This window comes from Molothrus ater, chromosome 4, assembly GCF_012460135.2.
Source record: "Molothrus ater isolate BHLD 08-10-18 breed brown headed cowbird chromosome 4, BPBGC_Mater_1.1, whole genome shotgun sequence".
NCBI lineage: Eukaryota > Metazoa > Chordata > Aves > Passeriformes > Icteridae > Molothrus > Molothrus ater.
This window is the reverse complement of record NC_050481.2, coordinates 8,704,088-8,724,174: the sequence shown is the minus strand read 5'-3', so window position 1 is coordinate 8,724,174 and position 20,087 is coordinate 8,704,088. Positions and strand designations below refer to the sequence as shown.

The window sequence follows — 20,087 nt, the reverse complement described above, 5'->3', positions numbered from 1 at the left end:
CAGGCTGCGCCGATGAATAATCAGAGGTGTGGGGGGAGCCGGGCCCTGCGCTCCGGCCGAGCCTCCTTTACGGCCGCTTCTGCGGGGCCGCTGCTGGTGCTCGTCCCGGCAGACGGGGGCAGGCGGGCGGCTCAGCCGCGGGGCACACGCCTCTGTGTGAGTGTGTGTGTGTCCTGACGTGTCCCCGCCGCGGGGCGGGGGCGCCGGCTCGGGGGCGGGCACCGGGCAGCAGCGGGGCGCTCCCGTCGGCCGGGGCACAATGGGCGGCGGGAGGAGGGAGGTGCGATGGCAGCGTGTGCTTTACAAGGCCCGCACGTCCCTCCCTGTCGCCGCCCTGCGCGGAGGCGCGGCCGGGCGGGAGGGTCCGGCGGGGCGGCAGCTGCCGCCGGCCTCCGGGGGAGGGCTCTGTGACAAAGCGGCGGGGTGGCGGGGCTGCCTCTCGCCCTCCCCCCCTCTCCGCGCCTCTTCTGTTTGTCCGGGGCCGCGCCGAGCCTGCCCAGCCCCGGCCGCGAGTGCCGGGTCGGTGCCGGGCAGCGCTTCCCCGGCGGGCGGGCAGCACCGCCCCGCCGCACACAGCCCCGCTCCCCGACGGCGGCGATCGCTTCGGCAGCGGCGAACAAAAGCTCAGCGCCGAGCGCTGCCCCCGCCTCCCCGGCTGGGAGCGCGGCGTCTCCCGGCGAGGCCGGCGGGAGGCGGGGATGCGCAGGGAGCGGGGCCCGGCGGCCCGCACAAAGCGGCGGGCGGGGGCGGCGGAGTGCGTGCGGTGCCCTTGGCGAACGGGAAGCAGAAGGACCTCGCTGGCATCTTGCTGCTTTCCTGATGTCAGCAGCGAGGCACAGCCGTGCTTCTCGTCCCTCTCTCTGGCGCTCTTCCTCAGCTGCGGGGCTTTTAAACACGCGCCTCAGCGCGTACTCGGCCTGGGCTTGCGCCTATCCCGGGGCAGGAACGGAGTCACGCCCTAAGCCCCGGCAGCAGGGACCGTGTTTTCGTCACCCGGCTGTCCTCAAATCCCTTTTCGCACCTCCTGTGTTTTCCACAAGGTACAGGAGAGGGGCTGAAGGCTCAGGGGACACTCTCAGGGCGGTTTCTCTCCGTGTCAGCGGTGTGATGTGCTGTGTGCCCGTCCAGCTCCAGAGCGCTCCGGCTGCTTTCGGGCCTCGGCTGGCGGCGGGCTGTCCTCTCCCCTTATTCCCAAGCCCCGGCGCTGAGGCATTAAAGGCACGATTTTTTGATGAGCGGGTAATTGGTCTTCCCGTGAAGGTGTGGGACAGAAAGCCAAAGCTCTAATGTGAAAGTTGTAAAAAGGAAAAAATAAAAGGAGGAAGGGCAGTTTCAGCTCTCACTGTTACTAGATCCTTTCTGGCTGGGACATGTGAAGAGCTAAGAGTAGCCTAATTAAGAGGTAGTTTATTATGAAATTTATCGTAACTCAGTTCCTGGGCTATGATCTTCATGTTATTTGAATGTACTCAATGTGCCCTATGCCTTTAATCTTAAAAACATAAATTCTACTGCCTTACTACAAAAGAAGAGCCATTTCCGTTTGGTTTTTTTTTAATACACAAACGTTGCCAAAAAAATCTAGACACATCATCTGCTTTGTTTCACTTGTAAAGTGTTAATTGTGATTTTTGACTAATGTCTCAGGACACTGGGGAGCATCCATGGGAACATGAAAGCAGTACTTAAAACCCGAGAGATTACTCTTTTTTAAGCAGTTGAAAATTATTTTCTTTTAGACATTTATGCTTTCTGCAGTAAAACCAAATGCAAACTTCCAAACTTCTTCGTTTCTAGCAATCATACCAGTATGGTAAGTTTAACTGTTTATGTACACTATAATTTTTATTTAACTGCAGTGTAAACTTTTACACTGGAACAGTCTGCTGAGAATCTGTTACTACTTTACTCTTCTTTTTACACAAAAATGATTATTAGATTTTTCACTCATATTATTAAACTGCATGATTTGGAAAAGAAGCTGTTTGGATTAAATGACAACAAACCCAGTGAGGACAGCAAGAAATGCTTTTTCTAATTATTATTATTTTTTTTAATAAAAGCAAATTAAAGGAAAATATAATCTCCGTGTGTGTGTATGTGTCCTCCAAACTGAGAGATGCTGAGAAGGGAGGGGAGGTGTGCTTAATCCAGGCAGCGAGTCACCCCACAAACCCTCCCAGAAGCTCCCAGGTACTGGCACAAGCTGGGTAAAAAACCCCAAAACGGCTTGAGAACACGATTATTTAAAGACATGCACTCTGATTGTCTTCACTGGATGGAGCAGAAGTTTGTGCAGGGATTCTTGTGACCTCCCCCACAATTTGCTCCCTCCCTCCCTCCCTCCCTCGCAGAGTTCAGGGAAGGCGCTGTGCAGTTTGCACTGTTCAGGATTCCCTGTCAGCTGACAAGAGGTTATCAGTGGGAGCCTTTTGTCAAAGTGCAGCGTGGGAGCATCGGCTGGGCTCTATTTCATGAGCTGCTGATCTACCCTGAGTCTGCATCTTGTTGTAGAGAAAGTTTTCACTTGCTGAATTTTGAAATACCTGCATTTATAAGTACCTCAGCCTCTTCTGTTGAGGAGAGCAGTGGGTTATTACAGAACTAGTTTGCTCATACACAGGCATGGACCGGGGTGTGCACAGAAATTAAAATAGTTTATAAATGTCTTTGTGGACCTTTCCTCCTTCCCCAGTTCAACCCGGCACAAACCAAAGTTGTTTTCTGTGATTTTGGGTTGGATTATTAAAATGCTGTACCAGCCTGGCTTTCAGAGGAAGTACTGGGAAAATTTGCAATTCATCCAAAACTCTGCTGTTCATCTTTGGATCGGTTCCAGGAAATATCAACACATTATATCAGTTCTTTGGTTCTTTGTGAACGAATCTGCCTTCTTGTTTGCTTCTTTCAGTGCAAGAGTCTTCTTGGCTCTGCATCCATGTTGTGTGTGGGGTTCAGAGGTTGTCGGTGTGTGTATACACATACATTATATAGAGAATAAATAATATATTTAGTATATAATAGCCAAATACATAGTAATAACTGCAAATTATATCACTTATTTTTCTGATCCCGTGACTGTTGTTCTTACCATGCATTCTTTGTCCAGTGACATGTGTAATTATCACACTGGTCTTCCAGTACACATTTATTTACATCTGAGCTCTTTGGTAAACTATAAAGAGGCTGGAGCTACTTTTTCCTATTTTAAGGCCGTTCAAGACTTTTTTTTTTTTTTAATTTAGCATTGTTGTGGGTTTGATAGTCACTGTCTTACTCTCCGTTTCCTTCTCTAAACCCAGTACTTAGGAAATTGTGTGTTAAACACCTAAACTTAAAATGTTATTTAGATCAGAGAAAGTAGTGACAGGAGTCAAATAACCGATTAGATCATCTGTTCCACTGCTGAAGTAGGCTATGCCAATTCAGAATTAGTTAAAGTCAGAGAAAACACGGCTGGAAACACACAGTATTTTCCAGTCCTGCTCTTTACCCGTTCTGGGCTAAGGCCCTGCCTTCCAGGAGTGAAGGATCACACTGCACTTGAACCTGAGGGAAGGAAAATGGGCAGGCCACTCCTTTCAGCTTTCTCTGTGCAGGCACAGAATGACATGTCCAGAATTACAGAAAGCTGGTTCTATGTCTTCCTTGTTGGTAGATATTCCACCACAGAGAAGTCGTTCCTTCCTCCACCCGAGTCTCTTATTTTTATTGAAAAAGGTGTCCAGAGTGAAAAGTGGAACATCTTCATTTGTCTTAGTGATTCATGGATGATGCCAGTACTGGCACTGAGCGCCACAGAATGTTGTCAGGCTTGTGAGGGGTTTGTTAAAGCTTACACCTGCTGTATTTCATATGTACTTGTGCATATGTTCACAAACCTGAGCACATTTCTTGTGTTCTTTCTTGTGTAATACTGTTATTCAACTTTACAGATGTTTTAGGAAAAGTCTATTGCTCTGGCATTGCGAAGGTGGAAGAGGAAGATAATTTTTTAGATGTTTTGTTTTGTTTTCCACAAGAAGTCAAATACTTGTAGCCCTTACTCATGCCTGATGACTAAGTAGGATTAAGCATCTCTTCAGTTAATAAGCTATGCCTGATCTTGCTCACACAGGGGTAAAGTCAGTAGTAAATACACAACAGGGATGATACCAGAATTAAATCCCAGGCCAGCAGTGCTCCTTCTCTTTCGTAAGCATCATAGGAGTCATTGTGTAACCCTTTTTATTTTCCTTTTCCTCTAAGGGTGGGTCTCTGTGTCTTTCTTACTCCACAGGCCTCTCCCATTTGTTTTCTCCTTTTCATACCAACTGGGGCTCCATGCGCCTGTGTGAGTACTGTCCTTAGGACAAGGAGTTTTTGTGCTGACCTCCTTTTGCAGCTAGTCAGCACAATAGGTTTCAGTTTGTCAAACTGAAAGGAATGAAGAGACTCTTCACTTCAAGCACTGCTAGCCTCTGATGACCTTTAATGCTCTGATGGAAAGTGCGTCCCTTCCAAAGACAGTGGCTCGGGTTATTACGAGCTGGAGCTGGAGCAGGGCAAGTTGTATTTTGACATAGGGTATCCAGTGGTAGTGAAATCTCAGCTTCAAGTTGACCAAACAGAAAGTGTTGAAAGTCCTGCAGTGAAATTCTAGGCATTGTTAAGTTCAGGAAGAGCAGCTTTGTCTGGAACACGTCAAAAATATTGGCATGTGATTGTGTTAGGACAATTGGTTGCGCTTAGCTTAAGCTCAGTTTACAGTAACTTGCCCTGAAGCTTGAGGCCTCACAAATGGCCTCCCAAGCTGGTGTGAGCCGAGCTGCCAGCGCTGAGGAAGCCTCTCTGCTCTTTGCTGAGCTGCCAGCGCTGAGGAAGCCTCTCTGCTCTTTGCTCTCCTGTGGGGCCGTGTCGCTGCCTTTGCTGAGGCGGCTCTGGCTTGGGCAGCGCCGGGTTCCCCGGGCAGGGTGAGGGCAGACACGCTCCTTGCCTTTCCATCATTACCACATCTTAATCCTCTTGTGAAATCCAGCCCTTCTCCCAGGATAAACATCTGGGACCTCTTAGTTCAGCCGTGCTTGCCTGGTGGCACACACTGAACCTCAGCTGAGTCACACCTGGTGTCAGTGCACAGCTCTGCTCCTGAGCACAGCCACTGAAACGGGGCCAGCTGTGGGGAGCACAGGAGCCAGGGCTCATGCTTTATTGAAACACTTGCATGTCTAAGACATTTGGTTGCATATCACTGCAGAATGTATAATTCACGTGAGAGATGTGCTGGAATTAGCAGAGGTTTAAGAACAGGCCTGACAGCCAGTAGCTGCTGCCTGGAACCCTCCAGGTGTGCTGTTTTGTGAATTGAAATGTGAGGGACAGCCCTGTAGGGGGATACAGTGTGGGTAAATGATGAAGGTGGTAGAGAATGTAATCTTATCCCCCAACGAGCTGCAGCTGAACCAATTACTGAAGATCAGGAGCAGGTGTGATGTTAACAGGCCACACCTGTAGCCAATAACAGCAGTGGTATAAAAGAGTGGATTGGGGGCTCTGGAGTCATTTGGCTGCTGCAAGGACCAGGGACACTCAGTGCTTGGAGGAGCTGCCTGCGAGGAACGTCGAGGAGGTAGGGAACTCTGGTGCTATGGAATCCTTGGGCTATCATGATAAGAGAACGCTTGATATCTAAGATAACACAGTCTCTGAGTGGAGTTACCAGCCTGTGATTGGTCTGGGATCTTATAGGCATGCTCAGGTAAGCAGCATGCTTGTACATTCAGTGGGAATTTGGGAGCCTTAACAATCTGGAATATATATTTTCCTAGTTTGTCTAAGCTGGTGAGTCACAAAGTCATGTAACTTTGGTTGCTCTTCTGCTTAGCTCTTACTCATTTTAGTTTCCCAATGTTTGTAGCTCGAAAGTCCTACAAGCTGCTCCTGTTTGCTTTCTGAGTAGTTGAAACTCAGTTTGTAGGGCTTAAGAGAAATAGTGTTTTTAAGCTTGCAGTAGTTAATAAGCTTGCAGCTGCTGAAATTCTGTGCTTACAGGAAGAGCTGCCCTCTTTCAAGACTTCTCTCTTTCAGACTGATTTTGTTTGCCTCCACAAGCCATTAGAGTTGGTGAGGAGATAAGAATAATGCATTGTTTTGTTGACCTAAGGGGAAGTGTGTCCACCCATAGGGACTTTGTGTTTTCTAGAAGTTTGTGGAAGTGCTGAAGCTAATGCTGCAGTGCTGTTGGCAGCACAGATGATCTATTGCTGTTTGCTTGCTGTCAGTTCCTCACAACCACAGCTCACAGGGAGCAGGAAAGAGGTTTGAATTTATGACTTTCAGAGTAACTCAGGGAATAAGCAGAAAGATCAACAGGTCAAGTATTTATTTTTCCTGGCTTTTTTTTTTGTTTTTATGACTTTGTGTAAGGGTTTCTTGCAGGGCTCTGTAGTGCCTTACGAGTTCTCAGCTCCCATCACCTGAAGCTTGGTGGAGTTGTGCTTTCACTGATGGAAGGTGGGGCTGTGCCTCTTCCCCCTTCCTGTCTTCACTTTGCTGTTTCTTCCCTACATCACTTTTACCATGTGCCGTACAGTAACACTTCAGGTCTAATGGAACAAATCAACTTCATTTTCGTCTGCTCTTGAGATTCAGAGGAGCAATTGTTCAGTGCTGCAGTGAAGGAGGAGTTTTCCTGCATCATCTTTATGATGCTTGTGAAAATCTCGGGCCAATCCAGAAAGTCCTTGGATGTTGTGTATCTTGGAAAAGAGCAGAGAATTGGTTTCTAACCTTAGTCTGACCCTGGGCAGCATCACAACCAAGAAGCCAGGATGCCTATGGATGTGTGTTTGTACCTGTATTTACACACTGGTTTTTAACTGTACTCCAAGGCAAGGTCAAGGGTTTTATGATCAGTTTTGGTGGTGAAAGGTATTGTAATAGTCCAACAAATTTAAGGATCACTGATACATACCCATTTTCTATATTTGCATTCTCTTTCTTTTAGCTCATGTCTAATTTTCTGTGATGTTCTGGCACTTCTGCTTTGTGTTTCGTCTAAAGGAGGAAGGGAGGTGGCTATGGTGAATGAGTTTGTAGGAGCGTTCTGGAAAGTATAGGAGTTGTTTAATCATCTAAGATAATTCCTTACATTGAGGAGGATAGATCAGCACTTTGCCAAAAAAGATATTGTTGTGTTTCCTGCCTGTTCTGTTTATGCAGAATATTGTACTTGAGCCTCTCTAGCATTTGCAGCAGTGACTCTAAATCTGACTGCCTCACCTCACACTGGTTGCCTTTGGGCTGCTGAATGGATTGTTCCATTTCAGTGGTGATCTGTGCTGCTGTTCCTTTTTGTCTTCAGAGCTGGTTGCTGTTGTTCTGATTTCTCTGGATTGCATTCCAGTGTGCAACTGAGGCAGCAGAGGGAAAACTGCTATTGACAGTAAATAACCAATTTTAATCGTGTTTTTGGCAAGCAGTGTTGCTGTTCATGATACATGTTTTAGTTGTCATCAAAGCAGGTAATGTGGCTTGGAAGGCCTTAGTGGGCTCGTGCAGAAGACTGTAGGTTTCTGTAAATGAGTGGGGGTCCCGTTGTTTGAAACAGACTGAAGTGCTCTGGTATGTAACCCATGGCTGAAGATGAAGCAGTGGTTTAAAGTAGTCTGTAGGCCCTTCTATTATTGTGTGTTTCTGGGCTGAGCTTGCAGCCTTTGCCTTCCAGTAAAAGTGGAGATGTGATGCTCAGGTTGCAGTGCTCTCTCTTTTTCCCCTCCCCACCTAATTTATGCCAGGTAGTTTGTACACCGAAAGCTTCAAGGCTGGATGGCTGCAATTTTAAAAATATTCCTAAGAGAATTGACCTCACTTTTTTTTTGCCCCATAGGATTTTCCTGGAGCTTATTTTTTCTAACCCATTTTAATACGTATTCTATATCATGTAAAACAAACCAAAAAAAATCCCACTTTTTTTTTCCCCCACTGTTTCATTTACAACAAAACAAAAGCACTTTATGGTCACAGAACGGTTTACTGCCCTTGTCAGTAACACTTGTGCTGTGGAAAATGTCAGCAATGGGTAAGGGGAATGAAGAATTGTGAATGTAGAACAGAAAAAACGAAATTAATTTTGTCTCTTGTTGAAAATTTCATGTATCGTAGTGATCAAGTGTCCATTTACTTAGAGCCAGACAGGGGTTCTGGGAAGTTAGGCATGGACTGTGTTCTTTTCCACTTAATGGTGTCCTCACATGCTACTGCCTTGGGGTTAATTAGATGGAGCAGCTGGAGCAAATGCATGTTCTGCTGCCATGGAGCAGGGTGGTCTCAGGGCTGCAGTCCTGCACCCATCCAGTGTGCCCGTGGCCCCAGTGTAGGAGGGGAATGAGCTCTGCAGGAGGAGCATGGGGGTTTTTAGTGTCAAGTGGAGGCACACAGTGCCCCACAGGGAAGATGGACTGGAGGAAAGGGGAGGCAGAAGGTCCCATGTAGTTGGCTTTAAGCTTCAGGTATCAAGTTGATCAGCATTTCAAAATGTCTCCTGTCATTCTGCAGCTGCTGTCCTTCACAGCTCTGCCAAGACAGCAGTTTTCCTCCCAGGAGTCATGCAGGGAGATCCAGCTGTGCGTTTCCATGGGCCAACCCCTTCTGGATATTAGGAAAAGCTTCACTCTGCCCAGGGGAGTGCTGGAGTTGACATCCCTTGAGATGTTTAAGAAATGTAGATGTGGCACTAAAGGACCTGGTTTAGTGATGGGCTTGGCCAGTGCTGGCTGAATGGTTGGACTCGTGATCCTCAGGGTCCTTTCCAGCCCTCCAGCTGCAAGCCTGGTGGTTGTGGTGCATGGCTGGAGTTCATTTGGGAGTGAAATCCTTGGACAGTTTATGGACCATCAGGCAGAACATTATTGGAAGTGCCTTCAGGAGTACTGCTGTAGTGACCCTTAAGGGCAAGGGCATGATCCAAAGTGTAAAGGATGATGAAGAGAGTCTCTTTTCAATTCAGTCTAGTCCAAAGAAGACATCAGCTGGCCACAGCTGAGATTTGTATCAGGTAGGTGAAAACTGTCCTTCCTGTGAGGAAAGAAAAAGGGATGAGGGTTGTTTGTTTGTTTTGCTGATTTCATTCTGAAAATTGATCAACTTGGTCTCTTGATAAAAGAAGGAAAAACGTAGTTCTGCTTGATCTTTGCAGTCTGATGATTGCATTTTTGTTTTGGCTGCTCAATGTGTTGTGGTCATTTTAATTCCATGTAGAACAATAACTGGGTTAAGCCATTATGAAAGGCCCACATAAAAAGTTATGACCATTGTGATGTCTTGCCTTGCAGATGGAACTGGAGGTAACACTGAAGCAGGGGGCTGTGTCCAAGACAGACACTCACATGTAGTTCTCTTTTCCTCTATCTGAATCCAAATCTGGGCAATATGATAATAATTGTACAATTAGTGATTACAAAGTTCAGTGTTTTGGGGTTTTTTTTGGGGGGAGGGGGATTTTTTTGCTTATTTCTGACCTACCTTTTCAGATGTTTTATTTGAGAATTAGTTCATTTGCTAGAATCCAAGCTGTTAGCAGAATAGGTAGATAAGGGTATTAGCAATATTGGTATTTCTAGTGCAGTGTGTTCCCTGTGTTTTCACTAGTGACTTATCTCCTGTGGGTGGTGAATGCATGGTGCAGATTTGTCAGAAAGCCAAGTCAAGGGTTTATGGGAGCAGCTTTGGACTTGCTGGCTTGTCCCTAAATCTAATGGCAGGAGCAAATCGTTCTGCTTGTCTCAGACAACAGTAGAACATGTAACAAATTCTGACCCAAGTACTTCACCTCATGGGGTTCTTTCCTACTTTTACAGTATGGCTTTTCTTTTTTTTTTAAGAGAAGATTTTCTAGGGTTTTCATCTATAAACTTAGACACTTGTAAATGTAGAAAGATAACTGATAACTGAGGCCAGTAAGTGAAAAACAATGACTGAGTCATATGCACTGGGCTCTGTGAGAATTGTAGCACAAACAGACTCATAAAATATCTCATCCTTTTCGGGGATGCTTTTTGTTTACAAATACATGGTTCTTATATGATTCAAGATTTAGTATTTAAACTGAGGATGAAATGTCTTTCCTATTGTCAAGGGAAGAAACTCAATGCCTACAGTTGTACAAAACTTCTATTCAAGTGATGTCAGGCATATTGTGTAAAATTAGACCCCCATGTTTTTTCCATGTGTGCATTTCCAGTACACATTTTTTGCAAGGGTTAATTTCATAGGTTATATTTCTTGCCTTTTAACCTTGGTTTGGTTAGTTGGGGGTTTTGTGAGGTGGCCAGTGTTCTTCTGTTCTTTGATGGCTTTTGGTTGGCTGGGTCTGTGGTCTGCAAGGAGAAGCCAGGTGGTGCTTCAGAAATGCAGACACCTGAGGAAGCAGATCGGAGGACAGGAAACAAGTGTGGGATGGATGGATGGATGGAACACAGGCTGGGGTAGACAGAGTGGAGCTGAGCTGAGTTCAGCTGTAACAGAAGGACAGAAATATGGACAAGGTTGTTGGATTTGTGGGACCAGTCTGAAGAGCAGAACTTGGCACCTGGGCTTCGCCAAGTCAGTGAGAGCACAGGGAGTTGGAAGGGGCCCTGCTTTTGCCACCTGGAGTAGCCCGAGTTTGGTGTTGGGGCACTTCCCAGGGCCATGCTCATGGTCAGCTGCGAGTTCCAGCTGAATTAGTTACTCTGGTTCTCTTGCTTTTCCCGGTCCTGTGTCCATCAGAACATTACAGTGTGCTCTGCTAGCTGATTTTCTGCACTGCTGTTAGCTGGGTGGTGACCTTTGTTTTGCTGAGATGTCAGCAATTCTAACCACTTTCCAGTGACTTATGTGTGGCACTCATTCAGCAAATGTAAGCCCTCTGCACAGCAGACTTGCTCTTCTTAGGTACTTGTGGCATATTCCCTGGAAGTTCATGTGAAAACCATTGCCTGGGTGCCTTCCTACACATTAGTAATGGACACGTGTGTACATTTTAAATCTTTATGTCCAAATCCTGTTTGCACATTTCTAAAGTTGGTTTAGGAAGTGCAGTTTTTAGAGGCGCTTGCTGTGGCAGCTAGAAGGCAAGGTTTCTTTCTCAAAGCAGTGCAAGAAGTGGAAGGTGTTTGAGGTGGTTCAGGCACAGTGTTTGAGTGGCTGCCTGTGGTCCTGTTTTCTGATGGACAGGGAGAACTGCTCAGCAGCGTGCTGCAGGCACACTCGACAGCTATGAGAGATTTCCTTTCCCTTGGGTGGTACTGGCTCATCTTTTGGGAAGGGAAGGAATAAGCTTCCCTTCCTCAGGTCAAAAGGCTTTTTGGAAGATTTCCAGTTTAATAAGCCACAGTTACGGTCTTGTCCTTGTGTTGTCCAAGCCATCCTCTCCATCCCTTGGTGTGTGAAGTTGGTGCTTCAGCTATTTGGGGTCATTTGCATATCCTTCAGCAGGTGAGCTTGAAAATCAGTGCTGGTTTTCATCACACCTCTGTGGGCCCTTACTGTCCGAGGCCAAAGAGTTGGGTTTTTCCTCAAGAATCAAGAGCTCCTCACAGTGTTTTGTAATATGCTTTGTGTGATCCACAAGTCTGCCTTTTGCAGACTTAAAATGTTTGGGGAGTTGCTAGAACAAAGTTTTGTATTTATATGTAATAATATTCTTATTTTCCTCTCTCATTATTGACTGCTGTGGTTTTGTGTTGCTTCTGTTGTTCTGTAAATACCAATAGGAGTCAATCTCTCCTTCTTTGTTATGTTGCAAATGGATTGTTTGTATAATGAGATATAAAAGGTGTCCTATAGCTTCAATTTAGTTCATCTTTGGGACACAGAACATGTAAGAACTTAGACAAATGGCAAGATGCCTGTGGTGGCAGAGGTGAAATCTTACTGGTAATACTTAGAACCAGTTTGGGGGTATATCTTGGAAGCTACTGCTGACAGTAACTGGCTACTGCGTACTAGAATTGTGCAGTATCTTTATCCAATACATGCATAAAGAACTATCCTAATTCCTGTAAGAAACTGACTTTTGGCAAAGTGTGGGGAAAAAAGATACTACAGAAATCCCCAACTTAGTGCTTACATTTGAGCCATTTATAAGGATGATTTTATTAATTACCTTTTTTCTGTCACACATCAGCACTTCCTGGCCCTGTTTTCCAGTACTCCCTAGATATAAGTTTTATTTCTAAACCTGTGGAGTTTAGGAAACCAGAGCTGTCATTTCTCACAGTTTAAAAAAACAGTTTGTGTTTATGAAATTGCTGCAAGTCCTCTGCCTCTCTGCCAGGAAAAAACCTCCCTCCCTGAAAGCTAAGAATCCACAAACTGTAAGCTATTAAAAACTAATACAGACCTTAAGAGCCACCTGTCAAGTGCAAGCTATCTTTGCAAGTTTAGGAGATATGAGAATCAAATGATTGTTCAAGTGTGTTGGCTGGGCCCATGACTGAAAGGAAGAAGATAAAAAACAGAAATTTTTTTCCTCTTATTTTTTCTTTTGTCTTTTTTCTCGTTTCCTTGTTTCCTTCTTCTTGTTTCTTGTTTGGATTTTTCTTTCTTCCTTCCTCTTTTCTTTCCCTGCCTTTTTTCCTCCCACCTTTCTTCCACCACTTTTTCTTTTTTCCTTCTAGTTTTCTTTCTGTGGCAGGGGCTCATGTCGGTCCTTCAAGGGGAAGAGACACAAGTGTTCTGAATTTTTACTGTTTGAGTGTTATTTGGTACAGCTGATGTAAAAGCACAGCAATTCCTCACAGTAAACCTGTACATTTCATACATGTGTGGATATTTAAGTGCAGTCAGTGTATGATGGGTGTTGTTCAGCATAGGTGGTGGCCACTGATGGTTTGTTTTTCTAGGAAAAGGTACTTTCCCAAGTTCTCTGGCATGATCAGCATGTTCTGCTGCTCTGCCACTCTCTGTAGCAGGGATGTTGCATTAGTTGAAGTGTCAGGGCAGAGCCCCACAAGGAAGCCTTTGCAGCTCAGTGGGCTCATGCTGGAATTGCTCATGAGACAGTGTAATTAGCACAGAGAGAGAGCTCACAGTGAGGAATGGGTTTATTTATGGTCAATGTGTGTTTGGACAACTGCGACCTTACTTTTAATTTCCGTTTGTAAGGTGAGAGTTCTGAAGAATTGGAGGGTTCTGACACTTCAAGAAAATTATGTGTTTGGGTGAAGGCCTAATTTCCTCCAAAATAATTTTTCTGCAAAGGCCTTTGATCCTGGCACAGTTAAGTTACTTTAATTCCTCCAAGGGAAGTGTGTGTGAGTGAAAGCTCACAACAAAACTCTGTTTCTGCAGTAGGGTTTTACTGGCTGCTTCAGCTCAGTGCCCCCCTATGATTGCATGCTGATTCATCTCAATAATGGCTCGGTCACATAAAGCAGATGAAGTTTCAGAACTAGGTCATCTTTAAAATTTGTTTAGTGTTGACTTTATTCTTTCTGGCTGAAGCTTCTGTCAGGTGTAGACCGCTGCTTTTAAGAAAACTGAATTGTCATCTGCTCATCTCATGGAGCTGGGTGTGTGGGAATAGAGAAGTGGCCAAATCTTTGCCAGGGCTGGTATGTGCAACTGTTTTCATTTAGTGCCGTGTTAGGAATATGTTCTGGCCTATACAGTGACCAAGGCTGCAGGTTTTCCTCAGCACAGCCAAGAAAATGCATGCATCTTTCATTTTAGTAGCAAATAGCCAGTGGCTCAGAAGGGCTAATTCCACACAGCCTGGAGACCCCGATGGGCAAAAATAAAAGTGATTTTGATTTCAGCACCTGTTCTCAAGGTGATGCTGGCTCTGTGTTTTTGGAGTAGTTACCCCTGTGTGTGTTAGTCCAGGAAATAAGGCCACACTGCTGACCTGTTCCCTGGTGTCCTGTTGGATCCATCTGAGCTCCTCTGCTTGCTGGTCAAGCTAGAGAAAAGCACTGCAGAGAGGCAGAACCTCCTGGGGCCTGGTCAGGATGTGCTGAGCTCTAGGTTCATCCCTTCTCTCCTGTGGTTTTGGGCTTTTGGGGTTTTTTTGGAGGATGAACAAGAGCATCAAAAGATGATTATTTCCATATTTAATATTAAAAGCACTTACTAGTTTAATACATTGTTATGAGCAAGTACATTAGGTACTTTCAAGAATGAAGCAAAACAATTATAAAGGCTGAAATTAAGTCTGCTCTTAAAACACAAGTTAAGGGAAGCCTGTAAGTTACTTAAATCTCTCACCAAGTGTAAGGTGTTGTAAGCTGGACAGTATGCAGAGCCCATTCCCACAATTAAACAAGAAAAGCAATCCTTGGCATGACTCCTGTGTGCAAGGGGAAGCCCTTGGTAATAAGCTTTGGGCTCACACGCTATCCTGGACATAAAAATAGCCAGCTGTCCAGGCTGTGCAGGGAGGCTTAGGAGGCAGGAGCTGGGCACTCCTGTTCACTGTGGGGTGTGCTGGTCAGCAATGGCCAGAGCACTTCTGGGGCCAAAACCCAGCTCTTAGGTGAATGCTTTTGATGGCTTCTAAAAATACTTTTAAAAAGATACTGTCAAAAATGTGTCCCCCTGGACAGTCCCTCATATTCTGATTTTTAATTTATTTGTCTTTATATTTTTCTGCAATGGTTTCTTCCAATGCACATTGTTCAGTTTCTCTTGCTCACTTTGTGCAGAGGGAAAAAGATTTGACAAGAGCTTTAAAACAAGCATAGTATTTCTGCCTTAGCTTTTCCTATTTTTGGCATGGCCTGATGTGTGAGCCACACTCACAGATTCACTGTAGCTTTGAGCAGTTTGATGTGGATGTATTCCTGAGTGCCCAGAAAGCTGACAGAGGCAGCAAGGGGGGAATTCTCTAAGACAGAAGCAAGAACCCCAAGGTGGGTTGTCCTGGCAAAAGGAGCAGTTCTTGGTGTCTTTGTCAGGAGCTGCTGCCATACTTAGTAAAGCAGGTTGGTCTGGTGGAAGGTACAACTTTCTGCCCACAGGAGTGATGCTGCTTTCTGTAAGCTGCAGGAGGATACAGGGAGCCTAAAATGAAGCTGTATCTGATGATCACTACAGAGCAGACTGAAGGGTTTCTCTCAGATTTCCCATAGCATGGTTCCTGTCACGGTGACAAAACACTGACAGCAGTCTCCTACCCCTCACATGCACTTCATCTGCATTTTCATGTGACTCACCTGCTTCAGTGGCATTAGAGTAGTAAGACAAGAAGTTTTGGAAGAAGACATGGATATTTAGAATATTGTGTCCTAATGCTCCTTTTCCTCAGGGCCATAAAGAACCCTTTCTGTCCCAGGTTTTGAGGTGGTTACAGAGTCCCAGAATGGGTTGGAAGGGATCTTCAAGATTATTTACTTGCAGCTCCCTTGCCACTGACAGGGAAACTTTGCACCGGACCAAGCTGCTCAAAGCACCATCCAACCTTGTGCTATTGTCCTCTGGTTATGTGCAGTCCTGTTCCAAAAAAGATCATTCAAAATTAACCAGGTTAAACTGATGGATGAGGGTGATTGTTTTTCATATGTCAGCTGCAGTTATTCTTTCATGAGTTGTTTGTCATGTGTGTTTATTTCCTTGTCTCTGCTGAGGCCCTTGTTTGGAGTGTGATTGGATATTTTTTGTTAAGAGATACACACACCTTCTCTCTCCACCTGAAACACTGATTTTTTCCTAGTCCTTAATCCAGATTTATGAGCTCTGTTAGTAAAGTTCAAATTAATTTTCAAAACACAAATCAGATGTGAAAATAGGATAGCTTATGCCTAAACTTGCTGTCACCTGTTAAAATAATCCAACCATTGAAAAAAAAGAGCGACTGAGCACCATGTTTATACTGAAATTTTGAAGGAAATTGAACCAGCAAAGGTTGACGTTTAGGAAGTATTCTGGAACAAGAGGGTCTTAAAATTCTGATCAAGGCAATAGAAGCCTTCTGTGCTGATACTGCCATGGGGTCTTCATCAGTCTGCTAGATTCAGTTCAGGGCTGAAAGCTGAGTGTGAACACAGCTGCAGGAGATTGCTGCTTCCCAAAAGGTGAAAGCCAAAGTATCTACTGATTTTTTTAAATATTTGTAAATACAGCGAAACCCCAATTTGTTTAACTTTGATTCTTGCATAACAGATGCACTGAAGGTACTTTAAAAGATTAATTAGAAAACAGTGTTTTGCTGAGTTAATGCAGAGTGGTTTGTGTGTTCATGCAGAGGACATAGGGAGTTGTCAAGTAACACATTTTAATAGTTACCAATCAGTAAGAATTGACCCTTCCTTAGAAAAATTAGTGTAAATCCAACCATGCTCCCAAACTGATTTATTCATATCAGGATTTCCTGCTTGATAATTGAAATCCTGTTTAAATTCAGCAATTTCAATCACTTTGATTTACATCAGCCGTTCTGCCTTGAATGAGGTGACAATGTGCTGGGGCTGAGTCTCTTTGCCGTTTGGATATACACTGGTTCCATCCTCCAACTGGAAGTTGCTTTCATGGTTTGACTGATACCTATCTGCTCTTCCTTTGCTGTGCTCATCAGTTCAAACATGTTCCTTTGTGTGTGGTTTTTTTAACGCTTATATCAGAATAAGGAAGGGGTTGAGTAGTTTAACAGTGTAATTGAGATGATAATGCAGCACAAATGTGTCATTTCTTCAGATGTTCGTGACCAGTAAATATTTTGTATCATAATGAACCTTGTTTATCAACAGCTCATGTATTTTGGTTTTACCGTTTTCAGTTCTCTTTGTTTTTTACTGGACTAAAATTCAGTGAGATCTTGATGAGTTTGGTTTTTTTTTCTCTTCTGACTAAGGACATCAGGCCCTCCTGTCTCTTCCTTTACCTTGAAATCACAGGAGAAAATGGTACTTTTTCTGCTGAAGTCTCCAGATCAGATGGACTTTATCTGTGCTCAGCTGCCAGGTGGTGAAGGTGTCTTCAGGGCGATTAGATCTCATAAATGCACTGTTCTACTCACTAGGGTGAATGGATTGCTTTTATTTACTTCCATTAGTTTGGTTTATGGTATATCATAATGGGAAGTTTGTTTTGACGCATCAACTGGCATTTTGGCATCATTTGTCTTTTTAGTGTCAAAAACACTGAGGAAGAACAGCGTGTTCAAGTAAAGCACAGAAGTTTTAGAGTAGTTTAGTAGTGAGCTAGGGGTCTGTTGATCCAGGTGCAAAGCAGAAGTGCAAAGGTGCTGTGGTGGAAGGTTTGGAAGAGCACACCACCACCTCCTTCCTCTCCCTGCTGGAAACGAGTGAGCAGAGATGGTGACAAGAGATTTATTTGTGTTTAAATTGAAGGGTAATGCACTACATTTCACACCACAACATTGACTTAGGAGATGAGCTTGAGGGCTGTGGAATGCTGATAATCACCTCCAGCATCTCAGTTTGGCTGTCTACTTTGTGAAATGGCTTGTCTTCCTCTTCTTCAAAGGGAAGGAATCTAATGTAATCCAAGAAGTTAGAATGTGGATATGAGTTCAAGCTGTATTGTTCTGTTAGCCTGGCTGGTTGGAATGAGTCTTTTTATGTACTCCCCTCCTCAGCATTATTTATAGATTGCAATCAAATCACAGCAGACTGGGACATGTTGCCATCACCAGTGAGTTCCAAGTTTGTGTTGGATTTGCTAGAGACCTGACCTTGATACCTCTTAGAATATGGATAGGAAATATGAGCATGCTGGATAGTAAAATTCCTGAAGGAAATGGGTTTCATCTGGGTTTATCTTTATTTACTTGTTTGGCAGGTGTTTTACTTTTCTGGTTGTACAGATCCTGCCACAGTAGAAAGTGAAGGGGAGGGTTGTAGCTTTTTAACCTGTCCTGGTAATTCATTAGAGCAAGAAGGCTGTGCCTATGTTTGGGAAGTACCTGGCACACCTGGAATGTACCCCTGATCAGAGGCAATAGGCACTGGGGTGCACTGGGGTTTTGTAACTAAGTTTCCTTCATTGTGGGATGGGCAAAGTCCAAAAACAAATTTTGAGGTTGTCATTATTACAACTGACTGACGTGAGCAGTTAAAGACTCTGTGTGTGTGTGTGTGTATATATACATAATGACATGTAGTTTTGCCAAAAATGCTAATGTAAGTCTGTGTTTACCTATTGAAAATGTAATTGATACTGTTGCCAATTCAGCAGTCCATACAGACCTGGCAAATCCAGTAAATGTTGTAGAAAATTAGAGCCTTCATAGCTTGGGAATAATTTGAGTGTGGCTTGTCAGCTGTGACCTGGTTGACCATATTGGAAAATGCTTAGCTGGAGATTGCTGGAATATCATGATCTTTTCCTAATTTGTAGATGTGCATGTAAGGGAGAACCCACTTCTCTTGTGCTCTTTGGAGTTAGCTATTGAGTGCAGGGTCATAAAACATATCTGCATACTTGTCTTCCCCCACGGATTCTGGGATTAGGAAAACATCAGCAAATCTTGTCTGTGACCAACCTTACCTTTCTGACTGTGGAAAAAGATAAAATTCTGGTAGACTAAAAATAGATTTCAGTAATCGGTCTGTGGGGAGAATGGGAAAGGACTTACACGGAAAAAATTAATGCAGAAACATTTCTGTGGCTTGATCTGCTTTTCCCAGTTATGTTTGTGTTAGAATGTAGACAGATACACCTATATCACCTCTTTGCAGACATGCTTGGCACTCAAGTTCTGTATGTAATGAAGTCTTGAAAAATGAGGTATCTGGTTACATTGTAGGAATAAAAATGGGTACTTAATGAAGTGGTCCAAGAGTAGAAATTATCTGCCATGCATCACAGTTGTTAATCAATAAATACCTGCGGAGTTGATTTCTGTATTTAATGATATCTGGGGTGCTTGGCCCAAATCTGACTGGTAAAGTCTTTGAACCATTCTGTGAAGTTCAGACCAGGCCCTCAGTTACGCTGGAGTAAATAATCTATACTCTAATACTAATTATTTTTCCTTAATTGTAATTGAGAAACAGTACCGAAGTCACTACCCTTGCCCCTTTTGGTGGGAGATTATTCTGCCGTTTTCTAGACAAGGCTTTTTCTGCAGCTTGGAACCTCAGTCAAATGTAACATTTCTTGTAGCTCCTGGCAGGAGGATGATGTGGTCTGAGGACTGCAGGGGCCTGGAACAGACAGCATGGGTAAGTGCAGTGTGTTCCAGACAGAGATCAGATTGAGTACGCACACCTGCGGGTGGGTGTAGGGCTGAATATAATAAATGTTAATGAGGTATAAGAAAACTGATTAGGAGGGCTTGATGGGGAGAGAAGGTGGTGGAAACGGCAGTGATGCCAATAGTGCCCAACTGTTCATTAAGTGTGGTCACAGTGTTAGCAGTTGGGGCTCACTAAAACTACACTGCACGTTTCAAGCTGAGTTTGGAGTCACCGAAAGGGTTCTCTCGGTTTCTCTGTAGTTAGTTGCTTGTTGTGCAAGTCCTCACCTTCCCTGAGAGCTGCGTTTTTTCAGGGGAAGTGCCTGTGGCTGCCTGTAATTTAACACCTCTCATTACTCATTAGCAAAGGCATCCAGGCTCGCGTTGTGGATGTTTCTCTTTAGTCAGGCTTCACTTAGGAGAAATGGTCGGTTGATTTGTGACTTTCTTTGCAACTAGTACCTGTTGACTTGTTGACATATGGGAATTTTCATTCATGACATATTTTCTGTTTTCGTCTGGAAAATCTCTTAGTTGTTGTATCACAGAAAAGTGTGCTGCGCGTATTCCTTAGGATTAGTCTGTATGTGCTGTAGGGAGATAGGGGACTGATACGGAGGGAGGAATGCTGTGGCTTGTTTGTGGCCGTTTGCCTTTCAGGAAGGGGCGAGATCTGGTAGGGGATTTCGTGTGTTTATTCCTGAGCAAAGACTGAGCACTGATTCCAGGTTACATGGGTTGGATGCTCACCAGACTAGGTACAAATACTAGTTCTACCAAGCACTAGTTAGATGAGTGCACTTCTTTCCATCAGCCAAACCATCCTCATGCGTTTGGCCAAGAAGTGCAAGGGGATTTCACTCCTGTGTCTGTCTGTGGAGCTGTATTACAGCAGTTCTCATTGGAGTAGCTGAGTTTCTTGGCTACAGCA

The 20,087-nt window shown here is 44.4% G+C and overlaps 1 protein-coding gene across 2 annotated transcripts in view; it reads left to right on the top strand.

Moving 5' to 3' along the window:
• The window catches only part of MAML3 (mastermind like transcriptional coactivator 3), a 229,383-nt gene that overhangs the window by 1,860 nt on the left and 207,436 nt on the right, over positions 1-20,087 (top strand). The window lies entirely within an intron of this gene.